Source organism: Oryzias latipes, chromosome 13 (genome assembly GCF_053564925.1).
Source record: "Oryzias latipes strain Hd-rR chromosome 13, Olatipes_Hd-rR_3.1".
Taxonomy (NCBI): domain Eukaryota; kingdom Metazoa; phylum Chordata; class Actinopteri; order Beloniformes; family Adrianichthyidae; genus Oryzias; species Oryzias latipes.
This window is the reverse complement of record NC_136249.1, coordinates 30,060,382-30,080,293: the sequence shown is the minus strand read 5'-3', so window position 1 is coordinate 30,080,293 and position 19,912 is coordinate 30,060,382. Positions and strand designations below refer to the sequence as shown.

Below are 19,912 nucleotides of genomic sequence, written 5' to 3'. Positions count from 1 at the left end.
GGAGTGATTGGTCTGAATCTGTCTGAGTCATAGTTTCTATGGCAACCCCTTCTTGCAAATCAGTAGTGAGCTTGTTGGAAGTCCACATCCCTTGAAAGCAGGCTACACAAAATCTGTCAAACATTGGACACGTTGGATGTTGCGGCCTTTTATTAAGGCATCTGATTGGCCAGCTTATAACTTGAATAACTTGCACTAAAGAAAAAAAATAGTGTTAAAAAGTAATGATTTGATCATGTGATTGCAAATCAGGCCAGATCACAGAGTTTCAGAATCGATTGGATGTTGCATCTCAATCAGGGATCAGATATTTATTTTACTAATCTTTCGATCAGCACTATATATTGCAAGCTCTTTAATTCAGATAAACATTCTACCATAAGTCTGCATATAATAAACGGATCACAAGATTTTATTGGCATAAAGCGCAGCAGAATACGGCGCTGATTTAAGCAGGAGGAGCACCAAAACAGTTTGATGAAGCTAGCAAGCTATTCACAGATTCAGACTCAGTCTTTTCATAAATGTTTAATACTAACAGCAAGTGTCATTTGGTTTGTCTCAACACAAACGATGACCTAGAAAGCCATTATGATTGTTTATTTTTTATGAGAATTAAACGGAAAGGCGGCAGTGAGACAGGTGACAAGGGACCGTCTACAAAGTGCAAGCTCTGGGAAACAGCCATTTAAAAAAAATCATAATCTCTCAAAACCAACCGAAACTAATAAATAGTAACATTATATGAGCTAGTCATAAATACCCAACATTATATTCATGATACAACAGCAATTTTAAAAGAAAGTCATTGTTTCTCATTTTTGGGAATTTTTAATGAATTTCTAAAGTTAAAAAATGTCAGTAGCTCTTAAGATACTGAAGCTACAGTCAAACTTTCTCAGACGACTACTTATCACCCATTTTTACTAGTTAATAGTTGTGCTATGTTTGTTTGACTGTCCAAGCTAGACTCTAAAATAATGGGACCCTCAGACATTCAGCATTAAGGGGCTGGGTCTGCAGCTGCCCGCTCCCCCAGGGAATGGGAACAATTCACTCACCAAGGTGAGTGGCAGCTAATGGGGCTTTAATACTCAAAATTAAATGACACAGAATCATATTGGGGCCAGAAAAAATCTGACCTACTAACAAGGACATGTAAAAAAAAAAAAAACCAGCATCAGAGCAAGAATGGTTACTCTGACAAATATAATGACTGAGAAATAGCTATTTGTTTCTCAATAGAAGTCTGGGATTTCCTGACTTCCTGTTTGGAACGTGACAGAGTCAAGGTCACTCCGTCCAGTTCTATATACAGTCAATGATCACACTTCTATCCAGTTAAGTGTTCTTATAAAGATCTCAGAACATGTGGAGTTTGAAAAGATCTTTCAAATGAGGCGTTACTGCTCATTTAAATCCTTTCTTTACATTTTCCATTTCACTTCACCCAGCATCAAATTGCTTTTTTATAAATAGACAAAGGATGGTTTGATATAAATGGAATAAAGACCCATAAAGTATCATTTGCTTCAATCGTCATCTAATAAATGTACTTAAACCTTAAGGGTTCTGTGTAAAAACGCCGCAGCAGTGAGGTGACAGCAGCGTCTTCTGATGCGACGTTTGATCACAGGAGGATGTAGGGAAAGGTAGTTGAGAATCTGATGGAGTCGGCAGAGAGAACAAAAGGGCCCTTTGTCTGTTTGGCTCATTTGCATACATTATACTTTCCAGCGCCGTGCTTCGTTAGACAGTCTCTGCTTTATGATTCTGCTCAGCACGCCGGCGCACATATCAGATTTTCCTGCTCCTCATCTCCTCCGTTCAAAAGTATTTCACCAGCACCTCGTAAAAACATTAAGACATCCAAATTTAGTGTCCTTCTCCTCTCTACAGTTTATGTTCTTTTTGTTGGGTAAAACAAAAACAATTTGATCTCCCACTTGAGTGTAGGAGTCATTAAAACAACCTTTTGGGAAATAAATAGCTTATCTCGTTGCAATCTTACTCCCACAAATATATCAAGACATGAAAAATGGCGGATTTTTCTGATGCGGAACCGGCGGACGACAGCCTGAGAACGAGAGCGCTGTATCAGTGTGTTGTCTGTTCCACTGTGGGAACAAGTTTGAGTCATTTCCACCTGCTGCCAAACGTTACATTCAATATGATTCATAGCCCGAGGGTTGGAGTGAATCCTGCTTTTGATTATGTTTCTCACGAGGTGATGTTTGCGTTTCCTCGCCTGCCGCTTTCACAATAGTTCAGAGACGCGTACGCCATGTGCAAATCTCTAGGTTTCGCCAAAGCGCTTTCATTAACCGCAGGTGAGTGTTTCAACACGCTGAAGGGAAGAGGACAGTAACGGGGAGAGGTGTGCGCTGGTGGCGTTTCCCAATCCCTGTGACTTAAACTTTATGGTAAACTGCTATTATAACATAAAAAAGCACCAATTTCCTGTTAAATGAAAAATAAAAATAAACAAGTTTAGCTTGTTTATTTTTATATTTCAATGTCTATAAAAGTGGAGCAATTCCATAAATCCCTGTTAAATCACTCCAATCATCTTTTGATCTACTGTAAAAGTGTTTCCACTGATCTTTGAATTATTATTGCACCAGTTTTGGCCCAAATCAACAACCGGGTGTTTTCTGGGACATAGTTTCTGCAGAGCGGCAGTAGTTCATTGGAAATTCAACTCTGAGGTGAGGGTGGGACGTTGGCGAGGAGCAACCCACTTCCTCTCTCCACTGCTAGCAGGGAGGTTGAGGCCCGCCCGGCGCATTTTCTACGTCACAACCACCATCTTTTTCAAACTGAATTTTTTCATCTGCTCCTGATTTACAGCTATTTGAATACAGAAATACTCAGAAATGCAAATTTGAGCTAAATTTTCTCTACATGTGTCCTCTATCATCAGAAATATGCCTCAATAACATTTTAAAAACAACCTTTTTTTTTCCAGTGCAAAGAATTTTCAAGCTTTATTTTTTATGACGTAAATCTGGTGCATTGGTTTAAAAAAAAAAAAAAACAATAAAAATTATTTGCAGACAAACTATCCCAAAAAAATGAAATCTAAATTTAAAAAAAATCATTATCTGTGTGATAAAAAAAAACTTTAGGAACAAACATTAGCGTTTAAAAATATGATTGAACTTGTTTTGTACCAGTCCCTTAAATGTACAGCTATTTGATGGGATGTAACTTACTTAGTAGACAAAATCTTACTTTTTCACTACTTCCTGGTCTTTTAATTATGCCGTTTTTAGCCAGAATCAGAAAAACCAGTGTCGTTTTCTAGGACATAGTTTCTGCAGAGCGGCAATTGTTCATCAGAAATTCGCCTCTGAGTCGAGGGCAACCCCGCTCCCCTTCCCCTCCTAGTTGCTGAGAGCTTTCTGTTCGCACTCTCAGCCCCACACTCCCCCAACCTAACAAAAAATGGAGAGCAAAGTTGAAGCAACCCAGTTGTAGAGTTTTGAGCCAGAGGCCATTTCAGACGAGGAAAACAAAGACGCACATGGATCCATTTGTCTGCAAGCGGACGCATCAGAGTGGAGCAGCGGGCTTATGGCCCGTCCAGCATACCGTCTATGTCACAACTACCATCTTTTCCAAACCTTTTTTTATTTATCTGCTTCTAAATTAACAATTATTTGAATAAAGAAATACTTAGAAAAGCAATTTTAAGCTTAATTTTCTTCACATTTGTCCTGTATCATCAGAAAAACGCCACAAAAGCATATTATAAACACCAAAAAAACGCATTTTTAATCGGCTTGGGTCTTTAAAAGTCACAAAAACGAACAACAGAAAGGATTCAAAAGCTGCCATGATTGGCTGCTGTAAGCCGTGGGAGCAGAGGATGGCAGAGACTGTAAATGCTCAGTAACGGCGTCCGCTGCGCTCTCTGAGGTCTGCGCCGTCAGGCATCGCTGGACATCTGCAGATTTCCTGCATGCAGACGTAAACAGGCCCTCCAGTGTGTTAAAACTCATCTGATTCTTTTTGGACTCCTTTCTCATGGTTCAGGGCACCGTCTGTGCAAACGCATCATGAATAATGGAAGGACGCCGCGTGCGTCGCAGAAAAGCTGCCATGACTCTGGGTCACCCCCCCGTCACTGTATGAAAGACCTCGAAGAGGGGATTTCAGCGTAAAATAAAAAGGAAGTTCATCTTTAGGCAGTACGTTTTGATAGAATAAAAAGATGTTTGCTTTTTTTTCTTCTTTTCAGAGACAGAGCTCCCTCAGCTGGGTTCTCAGAGGCGGTGGCCTCCTCTATGGCCTGAAATCCTCATGACTGATCTCAGAGTGATCTGAAAATAGATTTTTTGATTAACATTTAATGAGCTCAGAAGCTCTGAACCGCGTGGAAAGTGACTCCTGCTTCACAAGAGGCTTTAAACACACTCTCTACCCATCATTGACAGTCTCAGGAAAGAGAAGTACCTGCTTCGAACATTTACTGTAATTTTTAGCCAAATAAAGCACCTAATTTCTAAGGGAAATCTAAGTGGTTCCACCAAAAGAGGTGCAGATTCCCTTTGGTGTGAATTGTTGAACTCCCCTTGACGGCAGCAGTGAGGAACCTGCCCTTGACCGTGTCACAGGAGGCTGCTTGTGTGTGGAGCGGTGATGCCGAGCTCTGTGGATTGGGCTGCGGGTGAGCTCTCGGTACCATCTGTCCATCCGCAAACCAATGAGGAGCCCAAACTGCTGGTAAAAAGGTTAGAAAGTGTGTTTTCAGGTCCTGCGCAAGAATGTAGCTTAGCAAGAGACTGAGCTCACAAGCCTTTAATCTTTTCACCAGAGCCCTAAAGCATGTTGCAATCTTCCTCGGAGAGCGAGGGAGACCTCCCTCTCTGCATCTGACATGAAAGAAAAAAATAAAAAAACTCAAATAAAAGGAATAAATACAACTATTGTGTTCCCAGGGAGACAGACTATTTATGTGGGTTTGTAGGTTGCACGCTCTTGCAGGAGGGACTTTCGGCTCGTTTGTTGCCAGATAAAGAAACAAGAGATCGATGCAGGTGATCGGCTTTCATACAAAATTCATCTGCTTGGTAGGAGTGAGAGGAGCTCGGCTGAATTATGGAAGTCGTGATTCAGAAGCCAAATAACATCCTGGATGATTAGAATTTTCTGAATTATTTAAAAGGGCGACGTCTGAGATTAAGCGAGTACATTAAAGGCAATTTACAGAGAAATCAGGCCGGGTATAAAATGATATCCTCCTTTCCAACAATGAGGGGCCTGTTTCTAATCAGATCAGTAGATGCTGGTAAAAAAAAAGGACGATGCAACCAGGAAAGTGCATTAATGCGTAAACCAAAGGTTTAAATCTATGAGAACATAGGTAGGACCAGGCGTAACCACGAGGTTGCACGGCGCACTGTGCGCGTGGAGCCTCTGGAAAAAGGCTTGTTGTGTGTCAGGACGAAGCAGCACACTGCAGAGGTGGGCTACTTTTGGCTCCTCAGCACTTTGCATCCCCACACTTCCTGACACAGTTGTATTAGATTGAGGCGGTCCTCCAGAGAGCGGGCAGGAGAGGAGGATGAACTGCCGCAGCAGTGCAAAAAAAAAAAAAAAAAAAAAGAGGAGGAGGAAGGCAGCTTTGTGGCAGCCTTTGGGAAATTGGAGAAGATGATAAGAGCTCCTTTGAAGAGAAATCATCCATTATGTTTATTTTTTGTTTTATCAGCTGCTGCAGCTCTGACCCAACATTTCATGAAGAAACTTGACATTTTAATAAAAGACAGCTTGCGCAATAATGACAGAGACTTTGCTTAAGCAGTATTAAACATTAAGAACAGAGTGGCTTATGCTCAGGATCTGGACGTTCGTGGAGTAACCCTGCAGATCTGAAGGCCTCGCAGTCAGAAGTGGAGGTGTGGGTGAAGGTCTTCACAAACCATTCACAAGATCCTTTTTCCTGAGCTCTCCAGAAAACACAGACGACAGTCAAAGAAGTACGACTCTGTTGAGGCAGGAGGGCAAGCACCAGCAAGACCACGCTGCTGCACACGTACCACAGGTCAGCAACATCGCAGTGACAAGCTGTCACATCACATCACCCTTTGCCATGTGGCGCACCGAGCTGGTGACGCCACTGTCACCTCTCATCTGCATGTCACCCTCCACCACAAAGACATCCACCTCGGACTGCGGGGAACAACCAGGCGCAGCGTCGTAGTTTATGAAAATACAGGGACAACACTTAGTGCTCCTAAAAAAACGACCTTTTCCTTGTTTTGTTTTGGTTTCTGTCGCATTTTTGAAGCAAAAACGTTGATGCCGTAACGACAAATGCGTCCTCTTTAAAGAACATATGTGAGTGTGCATGTTAGAGAGTACAGTCACGGATTATTGAATATATCTCAGAACATAAATAAACAGAGAAACAACGAAAAGAAATGGTTAAAAGAAATCCATTTGCGTTCGGAAAGAGGAATTGTCCGAATAAGCAGCAGGTGCTTCGAGAATCTGAAAGTAGGTGAGAGCATTCATGTGAAGACAGGAAACAGATGAAGGCAGAGCAGCAGGTCACAAACCGATCTAAACGCTTGCAAAAAACCAACAGAAACGTCTAAACAAAGCATAAAGCAACAGATTACAGGGCAAAATAACAAAAGCAACCAAGGAAAATGCTAAAAATCCAAACAAATCTACAACCGGATCACTAAAAAGAAATAGAAATAAATTAAAAGTGAGGACAAAGTCATAAAATGATGAGAAAAAATAATTAAAAATAAGTCAAACGTTAACACAAATAAAGTTGTAAAATTATGTTAAAAAAGTCTTAAAAAAAGGAGAAAGAAGTCAACATTTTTATGAGTTTAGAATAAATAAAATTATGAGAAAAAATTATGGGGGAGGAAAAGTCGTAACATTTTTTAAACAAGTTCTAAAATTCTGAGAAAGATATTAACATTTTACAAGGAAAAGGTGGTACAAATATGTTTAAAAGAATTCAGCATTTTACAACAATAGTCATAAACTAATGTTAAGAAATTGTAAAATATTAGAAAGACGTCTATACTAAATGAGAATAAAGTCATAAAATGATGAGAAAAGGGTTGTTAGCTTATGAGAGAGTTATTCTAGTTAAATACTGGCCAATCAGATCCGTCAATAAACGTGGGTGAAAGGTTGAAAAGATTTTGTGTAGCCCACTTTCAAGTAGTAAGGGTGCGGGCTTCCAACAAACACAGTTGATTGGCGAGAGGGGTTGCCATAGAAACGTCGACTCAGATCGACTCTGAGCATTCACTGCTTACTAACGACGTCTAGCTCCAAATGGGCGGAGTCCGTATTACAAACAAATAGCGACTGTATCGACTTCATTCGGTTGAAGCTGATAGTGAGCCATTTTCTATAGGTGACATCATACTTGCACGACTATTTTTACCCGCAAATGAAAGTTAAAAAATGCAAAACAGCTGAAGAGGCTAAAAAAAAGTCAATACAATACACGGTAATAATTTAGCCCCCGCTGAAGAACAAGTGTTTTTCTGGATTTATTTGATTAATTAAATACTTCAAGCTGTCATAAGATTGTTTAGCACATTTAAGGTTACCATTTACCGCTGTTTTCGCCAACTTTTGCTTGATATCGCGATAAAGATAAATTTGCGATTTATTGTGTGGGCCTACCATCTATCCATCCCCCCGTCCTTCAATCCAACCGTCTATGTATCCAACCGTCTATGTATCCATCCGTCTATGTATCCATCCATCTATGTATCCATCCATCCATCCAGCCATCCATTCATGTATCCATCCAACCGTCTATGTATCCATCCATCCGTCTATCCATCCATCCATCCATCCGTCTATGTATCCATCCATCCATCCAACCGTCTATGTATCCATCCATCCATCTGTCTGTCCATCCATCCATCCATCCATCCGTCTATCCATCCATCCATCCATCCAACCGTCTATGTATCCATCCATCCATCCGTCTATGTATCCATCCATCCGTCTATCCATCCATCCATCCATCCGTCTATGTATCCATCCATCCGTCTGTCCATCCATCCATCCATCCGTCTATGTATCCATCCATCCATCCATCCAACCGTCTATGTATCCATCCATCCATCCGTCTTTCCATCCATCCATCCATCCATCCATCCATGTATCCATCCATCCATCCATTCACGTATCCATCCAACCGTCTATGTATCCATCCATCCGTCTATCCATCCATCCATCCATCCATCCGTCTATGTATCCATCCATCCATCCAACCGTCTATGTATCCATCCATCCATCCGTCTGTCCATCCATCCATCCGTCTATGTATCCATCTATCCATCCATCCATCCATTCACGTATCCATCCAACCGTCTATGTATCCATCCATCTGTCTATCCATCCATCCATCCATCCATCCATCCGTCTATGTATCCATCCATCCATCCAACCGTCTATGTATCCATCCATCCATCCGTCTATCCATCCATCCATCCATCCATCCGTCTATGTATCCATCCATCCATCCATCCATCCATCCGTCTATGTATCCATCCATCCATCCATCCAACCGTCTATGTATCCATCCATCCATCCATCCATCCATCCATCCATTCATGTATCCATCCAACCGTCTATGTATCCATCCATCCGTCTATCCATCCATCATCCATCCGTCTATGTATCCATCCATCCATCCAACCGTCTATGTATCCATCCATCCATCCGTCTATCCATCCATCCATCCATCCGTCTATGTATCCATCCATCCATCCATCCAACCGTCTATGTATCCATCTATCCATCCATCCATCCATTCACGTATCCATCCAACCGTCTATGTATCCATCCATCCGTCTATCCATCCATCCATCCATCCATCCGTCTATGCATCCATCCATCCATCCAACCGTCTATGTATCCATCCATCCATCCATCCATCCATCCATCCATCCATCCATCCATCCAACCGTCTATGTATCCATCCATCCATCCGTCTATCCATCCATCCAACCGTCTATGTATCCATCCATCCATCCATCCATCCATCCATCCAACCGTCGATGTATCCATCCATCCATCCATCTGTCCATGTATCCATCCATCCATAAAAGCTGTTACCCTGTCAAATAAAGGTCTCTACGATTTAAAGATGACTAATAATCATTTTTATAGCTCTTCCTACAAGTAATTTTGTGCATTTAAGTAGATGAGGCGTGTCATCTGCTGGTAAATAGTCAAAGTAAAACACGACTATTTTTACCTGATCATTAAAGTAAAAAAATGCAAAACACCAGGAGATGCTGAAAAAAAAAAAAAAGGCAATACCGTATAAGTTAATAATTTAACCTGTGCTGAAGCACAAGTGTTTTTCTGGACTCCTCTAAAGCTCCGCTTGAGGTTTTGTACCCTTAGAAGGCCATTACCATATATCCACGAGCACCTTTTCCCAGCAACTGTCAAGCACAAGGCCTGCCTCCGGTCATGCCACAGGAAAAGGCACATAAGCAGGGAACAAGCTCCCTTCCTGTTTTCAAAGACGATTCCTACGGCACGCAGGACTGCTTCCTGCTCACCAGGCTCAGTTTACCATCTCAAACATCTGGCCGCTCTTCAGCATGCAGCTGCCGTATGACCACAGCCAACAGTGCCGCTGCTGAGCTGAGTAAGACGCTCTTGTTGAGCCATTCCCGCCATTGCTCTGACCACAACAAAGAAAAGCCATCAAAATAAATTCACAATCTACTGGAAGGACAGCCAAAAAAACTGCATTCTTAAAGTGTGATAATCTCTTCCATATTTAGTACCTCTTTGGCTTTATTCTTTTATATCAACTATTTAGATTGTAAATTCCTTGAAGCTTCATTTGAAGTGCAGCGACTGTAGTTCCCAAACAGGAAACTGTGTTTGTCAATATCTGATGTGGTTACAGCAAAGTGCTCCTCAACAGCTCTGCTGTGGCAGTTTTCTCCTGAAACCAGGATCCATTTCATAACCCCATGGGAAAGCCGAGCTGAGTGGTTAACGCCGTGCTAATGGTGCTTCACTCAGCCAGGTCTTGATAAGCTCCGTGCTTTCAGAGGAGGGAAAAAGAAAAAAACACCACCACACGCATAGGGTGTTTTAAACCACCTCCTCGCTGGGGAAAGCTTTCAGATTTCACTAGTTGAAAAGAGGATGCTTGTGAAGGATCTGCCTTCACTTGGATTACACGCATTTGGACCGGCCAGGAGTCCAATCAATTTGCGCTCGTGCTCTGAAGTGATCTTTCCTCTGGTTTGGTTTAAAAAAAAAGAAAAGACAGCGGCTGAGAAGAAGAAGAGAAAAGAAAACGAGTGGGAAGCTTTATTTGACTCCCACTCTTATCGGTCCTGACATTCCAAATAAGGTCTGCGCAGGCAAACGGACGCAAAGAACGGCCAGGATCACTGACTCCAGCCCAGCAAAAACTATGTATGGGTGGCTGGGGTGGGGGGGTATGGGAGGGGGGGGGGGGGGTCGTGGTGCAGAAAATATGCAACATCTATAAATTCATCACCAGCAGAAAAACAAACACTAAAACATTGATATTATTCTAATTCTGGTCTTAAAAAAAGTAAACTCCCTCCCAGCAATTGAAGTCTAAATACATTTTATTTTCTTTATTGGGTTAATTATTACATTTTTACCCTTTTTCCTTAATTATTTTTTACTTTAAATGTACAGTACTGTGTGTGTAATCTGATCAGCATATGGAGGAATGTAATTTCCTTTGTGATCAATAAAGTATCCATCTATCCAAGTATCCCCGTTTCCATCTATCCATCCATCCTCTACCATCTATTCATGAATCTATCCGTCCATCTATCTATTGAAGTATCTTTTAATAAATTACGGTCAACCTTAAAAACAAACCCCCTTTTTTTTTTGGAAAGATGTTAAAAATAAAACCATCTTTTTCCCACTGCATTTTATGGTCAGATACTGACTCACGATTTGAAAAAAGAAATACTCAGAAATGTAAATTTAAAGTTCATTTTTTTTAAATGTGTCTTAGATCATCATTAAAATGCCAAAGGATCACACCACCGCTACATGCAAATTTTCATCAGAGTGGTTCTTTAAATATCATAATAAAATATCCTTATAAAAATACTTTTTTAGAACAAATCTGAATGTATTTTTAACTAAGAAACTGCTCTGACAGTCACAGAGTCGCCTTAAGTCCATCCATCCATCCATCTATCGTCCTCCTCTTACCCGGGACATGGGCGCGGGGGCAGAAGTCTAAGCAGAGATACCCAGACTTCCCTCGTCCCAGCCACTTCCTCCAGCTCCTCTAGGGGGAGCCCGAGGCGTTCCCAGGCCAGCCGAGAGACGTAGTCTCTCCAGCATGTCCTGGGTCTTCCCCGGGGCCTCTGCCCAGTGGGACATGCTCGGAACACCTTTCCAGGGAGGCGTCCAGGAGACATCCGGACTAGATGCCCAAGCCACCTCAACTGGCTCCTTTCGATGTGGACAAGAAGCGGTTCTACTCCGAGCTCTCCGCGGGTGACCGAGCTTCTCACCCTATCTCTAAGGGAGCGCCCAGCCACCCTGTATTCGGGACCTCGTTCTTTCGGTCATGACCCGTAGCTCATGACCATTGGTGAGTATTGGAACGAAGATCAACCGGTAAATTGAGAGCTTTGCTTTTTGGCTCAGCTCTCTCTTCCCCACAACGGACCGATACAGCGACCGCATGACTACGGACACCGCTTTGGTCCGCCTGTCAATCTCACGCTCCGGTCTTCCCTCACTCATGTACAAGACCCCAAGGTATTTAAACTCCTCCACTTGGGGCAGGGAAACTCCACCCACCGAGAGATGGCAAACTACCTTCCTCCGATCGAGAACCATGGCCTCCGATTTAGCGGTGCTGACCCTCATCCCAGCCGCTTCACACTCAGCCGCAAACCGCCCCAATGCACGCTGGATGAAGCCAACAGAACAACATCATCTGCAAAGAGCAGAGAGGAAATCCCTTTGGTCCCCAAACCAGACCCCCTCCGGCCCCTGGCTGCACCTAGAAGTTCTGTCAATAAATCTATGAACAGAACTGGTGATAAAGGGGAGCCTTGCCGGAGTCCAACGTGGACCGGGAACAGGTCTGACATACTGCCGGCTACGCGAACCAAGTTCCTACTCCAGTCATACAGAGACCGGACAGCCCTCAGAAAGGCTCCCCGGACCCCATACTCCCAGAGCACCCTCCACAGGATACCACGGGGGACGCGGTCGAACGCCTTCTCAAAATCCACAAAAAAACATATGGACTGGATAAGCGAACTCCCACAATCCCTCCAGCACCCTAAAGAGGGTGACCACGACCAGGACGGAAACCGCACAGTTGTTCCTGAATCTGAACGCCTTTAAGTCCCCATAACAAAAACCAGTTCAACTGAGCAACAAATACCATGTTCCCTTATTTGGTTAATGTACCTGGAATCAGATAAATCAATTCTAATTTTTTTCTAAACTTGACTGCTTGCCTAATTTTACTTTCCCATAAAGTCATACACTCAAAGCAGTCTGGAATGGTGACTATTCTGGTGGCAGGGAGAGTTCAAGGTTGCAGTAAAGCCTTCCCTGTATCAAAGCAAGTTTCTGCATGCACGCCGCTTTTCTGTGCACTGATCTTTCAGGCCTTGTAAAACAATGCTTTAAGTCTTTTCACATGTTGGAGCTGGTAAAAGAGAAAGATAGGCGGCGTGCTCTCAGGTAATTTGTTGGAGTGGAAAAACACAACTTTCCCATGATGTGATCAGACGTTCATGCACAGTTAACGCTGCAAAGCAGCTGTGGGGATAAAACAGAGTTTTCATGCGACTCCAAAACACTTCCAAAGGTTTCTGTAATGTTTAGTGTAGCATGGTTTAAAATAGCCATTATACTCCTGGAAGGCTGGGATTCATTTGAACCCACCCCACCCCGCAGGGGAGTATCTTACTGGGATGCAACAGCTGTTAACATTGATAGATTTTTTTAAACGTTCCAGCACATTGGCAGGATCTCTCGACTTAAATTCAACAAGTTCAAAACTAGAAGAAATGTGGAAACCTCTGACTTGACACACAAAGTTAGAAAATTTAAGAAAAAAGCAAATATTGTGTTTTAATGCTGGTGAATTTCTGCATATTGGAGGTTTGTACAGCCACAGATTCAATGTCAGTGCTTGCAAATTCTTATTTTTTTGCCCCTTTTAATATAAGATAATCAAATATACCGGTAAGTCTTTGTTGATCCCACCATGTTGAAACTCAATTCTTATTACAGCAACAATTGTTATAGTAAGGTGCAGAGAAATAAAAATGTGCCTACATGTCCTATTTTCAACTAGTTTCCAGCTGTTTATTGCAAAAATTCTTGAAATTTGAAAAATGTTCTTTAACAATATGCCAGTGGGCTAGAAAATGGTCTTTTGATTTTGAGAAAAAAATTCTAGTCCTTAAGACATGTTTTCTCAAACTACGGTTATTTTGCAAATTAAAAAAACTTTTTAATAAAACTATTTTACTTGCAAGATGGAAAACTATTTTTCCTTGAAACAAGATACTTTTTACTGTTTTTAGATTCAGTTTTTGCAGTTTTGGAGCTCAGTCAGATTGAACCTTTGGTACCTGGACACACGTGACATGAAGCAAAATCTGGAATACGTTTGTTCTTTGTAAAATTGGTGCAAATTTGGAATCCATCTTGGTTAAAAATGACTCATCAAAGCAAATGTGATTTTTTAAAGAATAGAATGCTGTCAAAGCCCTTTCATGAACAAAAACCTTCAGGAATCCATCCATATGTGGTTTATGTCATTGATTTATTTTTTTAAATAAATCTGTTGAACAAAACTTCAGAATTAATGTGTGATTTTCATTGGTGGATTTTCAGTTGTTTTGTATTTAAAACAAATTTGACCAACTTTACTTTAGTGTAGTGACAATTGTGGCTTTTCCATTCATCAGCAAAATAGTTCTGATTATATTTGTATTCTTCATGAAATTAAGTATAAATATTGATTTTCAAAAAGCAGTCTTCATCGTTTTAAATCATTGGTATATTGAAATATAAAAAAACAAAATAATATTTTACTTTCCCAAGAAGACCGACCCACAAACAAATGAATATCAGCAAAAGTCTGATAAATCTAAAAATAATATCAGCTACTTTTTTGAAACACTTGGGTTATTTCTTCAACCCAATCCTTCAGTTCTTCATGATGGAATAAATGTTTTGAAGGAATACTAATTTGGGGGGGTTATATTGGTTTCATTTTAACCTGTTTTATGTTTTTTTAACATAGCTAAAACAAAATCCAGCAAAAAGTTAGCCCTTTTAATAACAGCCCAACTAGGAATTTTTTTAAAATTATTTTTAACTAGTAAGTTTTTAGAGTGCATAATGTTAAGTTTAAAGAAAAGTTGAGCCCAAATGATGGAAAGACACCATCCTTCATCATGAGCCTTTAAGCACCAGTTGGGGTAATAACACTGTCATATTATTCACTGCAACTTGAAATACTTGTAAAATAATTTATGCAAAAAAAAAAAAAGAAGATGCTGCTCTGTTGGTTTAAATTAAAATTCACGGATCCTGCGGGAGTATAGACGTTTAGCCTTTTTGTCTTTATGTACTTTTTATCAGTTTCCGATCAATTTAATCAGGTCTGATGACAGTATATTTGTTTATAACCATCCCTTAAAACTGCTGCCATGACCAACAGGGTTATTTTTGGGGGCTGATTTAGTGGCCGAGTGGTGGACAGTCGGCTTCAGAACGGGGAAGATCGTGGGTTTAAATCCGTAGTCGAGACATATTAAAAACTCTAAAAATGGGACCTGATGCCTCCCTGATGATACTCTGCATTGAAGTTTGGATTTGGGGCTTAAAAGCATCAAGATGGTTCTCAAGCAGGACTGAACTGCAGCTCCCAACTCCCTAAGGGGCAGGGTCAAATGTCAAGAACAAACTTTGCACACTCTGACCCACAGACATTTATACACCGGAGAGGAAAATCGATGCCGTCACACGCTGGAATCTGCACGCTCTGGGCTGGAACAGAGTCCTAGAATTCAACATTGGTCTGAAAATAGAAAGTGGGGGCGGGACAAAGAAAAGTTTGAAGCTCCTGTTGGTCTACCCATCTGCCAATCAAGAGGAAACCTCAAAAAACGCACACATATGAGCACTAATAGATCATGTTCAGTCATTTTCAATGTCAAATGTAACTTTTTAACATGAGTTTTATCATAATTAAATATGAAATTGTTGTGTTTAGCAGCCTGCCTCTAGTGGTCTTTGGGCTGCAAAATGTGTGCTACCCGGTTTATGTCACATTCAGGAAAGGAAGGTGGAGGCCTCGGTGTAAACCACAAAATAGGGAAGGACAATGTAGATGATCCTAGTCTAAAAGAAAGTAAACTGTCACTTAAAAATCAAACTTAATTATTCCAGTTAAATTCACCAAGTTGCTGCAGATCCCTGCATTCAAAGCCAAAATGTCTGTTTTAAAGCCATAGCAGAGCAACCCCTTTAAGATTTTAAATGAAAGCATAAACAGTAAATCATGGTAATATTGTTGTGTAAACAAACAGGAATGTTAACCCTGAATGAAAAATATCGGGGTCAGAGGAAAGGAGGTCATGCTCCCACAGCAGTTTGTACTGCGAGCTGATGATACAACTGTTGTGAGAGGCTGATTTATGAGGGGGGGAGCTGAACAGAAATGTCTTTATTACAAACATTTACAGTAAAAAAAAAAAAATCTGAAACTGTTTATTTTTAAAGAATTCCTTCCAGGAATTCAAAAGAACAGAAAGAAAACAACTCTAGTGAGTGAAACTAATAAGAGCAGAAACGCTTTAGACTACACTAAAAGCGCAAGGGGACAATGAAAATGTGATGAAATCCTTGATGTCACACGAGCTTTTATGCGGCAGTCGCATCAAACGACACCTCGTAAGGTCAAGGCTGCACACATGAAGCGAGCGTTTTCCATCACAGGATACAATATTTGGTCTGGGTGGAGGAGATTATCCTGCTTACGTGTGTGGATTTCACAGCTCAATTGGGAAAGCCTGGTCTTTAGTGACAAGACAGCTGTTTTTCCCCCCTGGCTTCCACTACTTCAGGCTAAACAGATGAGCTTGGGGATCCAAACTCCCACAATGCAGCTGAATAACAGGCAGAATTCCCTCTTAAAGGGAAAATTACCTGGGCTGCACGATATGAGGAAAACTTGATATTAATGATCTATATTGCATTGATGATGGGACTCATGATACAAGAACAAAAAGCAAAACTAAAAACAACCAATACATCATTTCCATTTCAATACAACAATTTTATTAAATAAGAGTTCAAATACCTGAAATTATTCTCCAACGGACCCTCATCTAATTAGAAGGGGAACATTTAACATAAAAGCTCCCATTGTTCAACAACGTGAAGGGCTCCATCTGATTGGTCAAATGCATAAAGGGATTTATTCAATTTATTAAATAGTTCAAGCTGCCATAAGACTTTTTTAGCGCATTTAAGGTTTACCATTTATTGCGATTTTTGCTGACTTTTGCGATATGGATATTGCACAGCTTGAAATCGCGATAACGCTAATTTTGCGATTAATTGTGCAGGTCTAGTATATAAGGCGCACTACTATAAGGTGCATCAGGCGAGTCAGTCAGAATTCCTTCACTGCGTTCACAGAAATTCCAAAACGTGTTTGTTCGACACGTTAGCCATATTTGAAACAATGACTGTATTTCCAATAACCCTCACATTTTGAAAAAAGCGCTGTACACCTCTCAAAATTGCCTCGACTTCAGTAAGCACAACCAGGAAGGCTTTTAGGTGTGCCTTTTAGTGTGGGAAATACTTTGAAATGTCTTTCAAAAACTGCTCCGTGACTTTAATGCTTACTTCAGAGGAGCACTAGGTGTTAAAACTTTTTTGTCGCACAAGCTGATATCGCAATGACGATAGTTTTTATATTTATAGTGCAGGCCTTCTAAAAACTCTCAGTTACAGTTACACCTCCTTGAATTCGTAAGACACATTATAAGGAAAGATTTGAATATACAAAGAGCGTTTTTACAGCAAGTCAAACCATTTGATTGGTGTCAAACACAGGAAGTTGTCATCCTTTGATTGAAGCTCTCCAGACTTTAACCATAAAGAAAACAGTTCCACATCCAGCAACGTTGTTTAAAATAAGTGAGGTTCATGCTATAAAAGCAGCAGCAGGTTTCTGGTTTTCAGTCTAAAGTCTTGTTTCACCAGACTAATATGAGCCGCAACATCCTCCACAAACGCAACATTTTCGCACAAAGTGACCCAAAACCATAATAAACCAAACCATAAACATGAGAAAAAACTATGTTTGAGGACAAACATACCAATTCACAGGTAAGATAGAGGCAAAGAGCTCCTACAAATCTCTCCAAAACAAACCAGGGAAACAAAGATTTAACAAAAACGGCAGCAAAGCTAAGGAGTTTCAAGAGTGAAAAAAAAATCATAGAAACTATTTTCCCCCAATCAGCAGACAGGTTCTGTGTGTCTTTTATCCTCTACTAACCTATTTTCTAATAGGTAGATAGAGATTTAGTCCGTTTTTATTTCCGCTCTTGTTTTTTGGAGGTAAAGGAAAGAATTTTCTGTCTTCATACCAACAAAATCATTTTCAAAGGGTGCAGCAGGAAGGATCTCCAGTCTGGCTTGTCAAAATAAAATCCTCTAAATTTCACTTTGAAATCTGCCATGAATATAATTTCCTTCGATCAGAAATTGATTTGAGTTTGTAGGCAAACATTTTGTCATGTAGTGAAAGGGATAAGAGACATTTTTTGCGTAAAACTAATCAATAAATTATGTATAATCTACAGTTTCATATTTTTCCAAAGTATATTTTTTAGCAAACATTTAAAGTAGTAAAACTACTTCTAAGTAATAATCTCTTAGCATATAACAGGTTATGGCGACGTCTATTCTTGGTGAAAAGCTCATAACAGGTGACTTAAGGGTAAATGTTTTACTAAAAAAACTACAATTATACTGAAATTAATTCACCTTCCTGCAGCAAAAAGCTGCCCAGTAGTAGATGTTTGTGGTGGAAAAGCTTCTGTTAATAGTTTTGAACATTAACATGAAACAATTACGGCTCTTTGGAAGCAAATGCACGACCCGATGATTAGGCAGAGCCAAGGAGGGCACATTAGGAGAGGCTAGTTCATTTCCAGTGGGTTTATTTATCACAGCGGACCGTGGCCCGTTTACAGCTGAACCACAGAACACCATGCTGCTAAAGATTGTGGCATGAAAAGCTTGGCTTTGTTGCCGGATGTGGGAAAAACATCCAATAGATTCTAAAAAAAGCACAGGAAGGAAACTGGGGGTGGGGTGGCAGTAAGTAGCGGGGGGGTTAAAGGAAGAAAGGAATGTTCTGCTCACTCTCTCTTTCTTGTTATTGTGCAAACAGGCATAATAACCCCACGGTTATGCTGATAACTACGGAGACAGAAAGTTGTTTAGTAATCATTTAACACCTTAGTTTACCGGATCAAATATTTATTTGTGGTATTTTCTAGTGTTTTATGTTGGAGAGTAATGTGCTCCTAAAGTCTGCAGTGATTCTGTGAGAAACTGTTGGACAAATTTAAAGAATGCATGTCATCATACAGTATGTTTGGATTCATGCCTGTGGAGGTCATTACTGCTGGTTCTACACAAATAGACCTGCCTACTTTACAGTCCTTCTTCTAATCTATTTTAAAAGTGGTCGCTTTTGATAATGCCGTTTTTAGACACTTTTTTTTTTTAAAACAGTGTCCTTTTCTAGGACATAGTAGGCATTGAAATTCGCCTTCAAGTTATAGGCTTGGGCAGAGCAACCCTCCATCAACCCTTCCCATCACCCGTAAGAAATCTGTTTACGCACTCTGCTGCTAGCTTACAGCCTCTAAAATTTCAACACACACACACACACGGACACACTTTTTGGGATTCAGTGTTTAAAACTCTTGCAGTTACTACGCAATTTTGTATGACCATTTTCAAGCTCTACGCACAAAAAGTACGTCCATCTAAAGTGTATAGAAAGTAGGGGCTGGGCGATTAATTGATTTAAACATTTCATTCAAAGTTGTTGTTTAAGAGAGATTTTATTTTCTTCACATTTTGCTCACTTGGGATTCCCATCTTTGGGGTAAAGTCATTCCGCTGCTTTTGTATGGAACTTCATTAGAAGTGCCTTTGCAACATTTCAGAAAGACAAAAAAAGTCAAAAATTAGATTTTGGTCACTAGGGTTGGGATTTCAAACTTGGCGCATCAATCCTCACACTGCGAAATCTGTTTCAAGGCCTTTGTGCGTTCTATTCCAGTGTGAACACCATAGAAAGTTCTTTGATGTGCATCACATGCCTGGTGTGAAAGCAGCATCACACCTCCAACATAACATTACTGGAGCGACACAAACGCAGAGTAATAGTGAAGCTACGCAGCCGTACAGTTTTCAGCCAGATGCCAGCTCGGATGAGAAAAACCAAGATGTACATGGATTTAGTCGCCTACAAGAGGATGCATCAGAATGGAGCGGAGAAGGGAGCTTGTGGCCTGCTGGCTTCAAGTTTTTTCAAACTGCATTTTTTTTGTCTGTTCTTGATTGACAAAGATTTAAACTTAGAAATACTCAAGAGATGCAATGTTAGGCCTAATCAGAATCAAAATCATAATTGTCATTGGAGTGGGTTTATAAAGGGTTAAATGTGTTACAGTGTTATCTTATGAGACCAATTTTGATTTATCTTGCCTTCTTTAATAACAATCACAATCAGTAAAAAGGTTGTACTTCACATTTTTAAACAAAAGAAAGAGTCTTTCTCATTTCCTTCTGCTATGCTGACATC

General features: G+C 40.6%; 1 protein-coding gene across 2 annotated transcripts in view; it reads right to left on the bottom strand.

Annotated features, from left to right (window-relative positions):
* maml2 (mastermind like transcriptional coactivator 2) overlaps positions 1-19,912 on the bottom strand; it is a 58,185-nt gene that overhangs the window by 17,891 nt on the left and 20,382 nt on the right. The gene's annotated exons all lie outside the window — the stretch shown is intronic.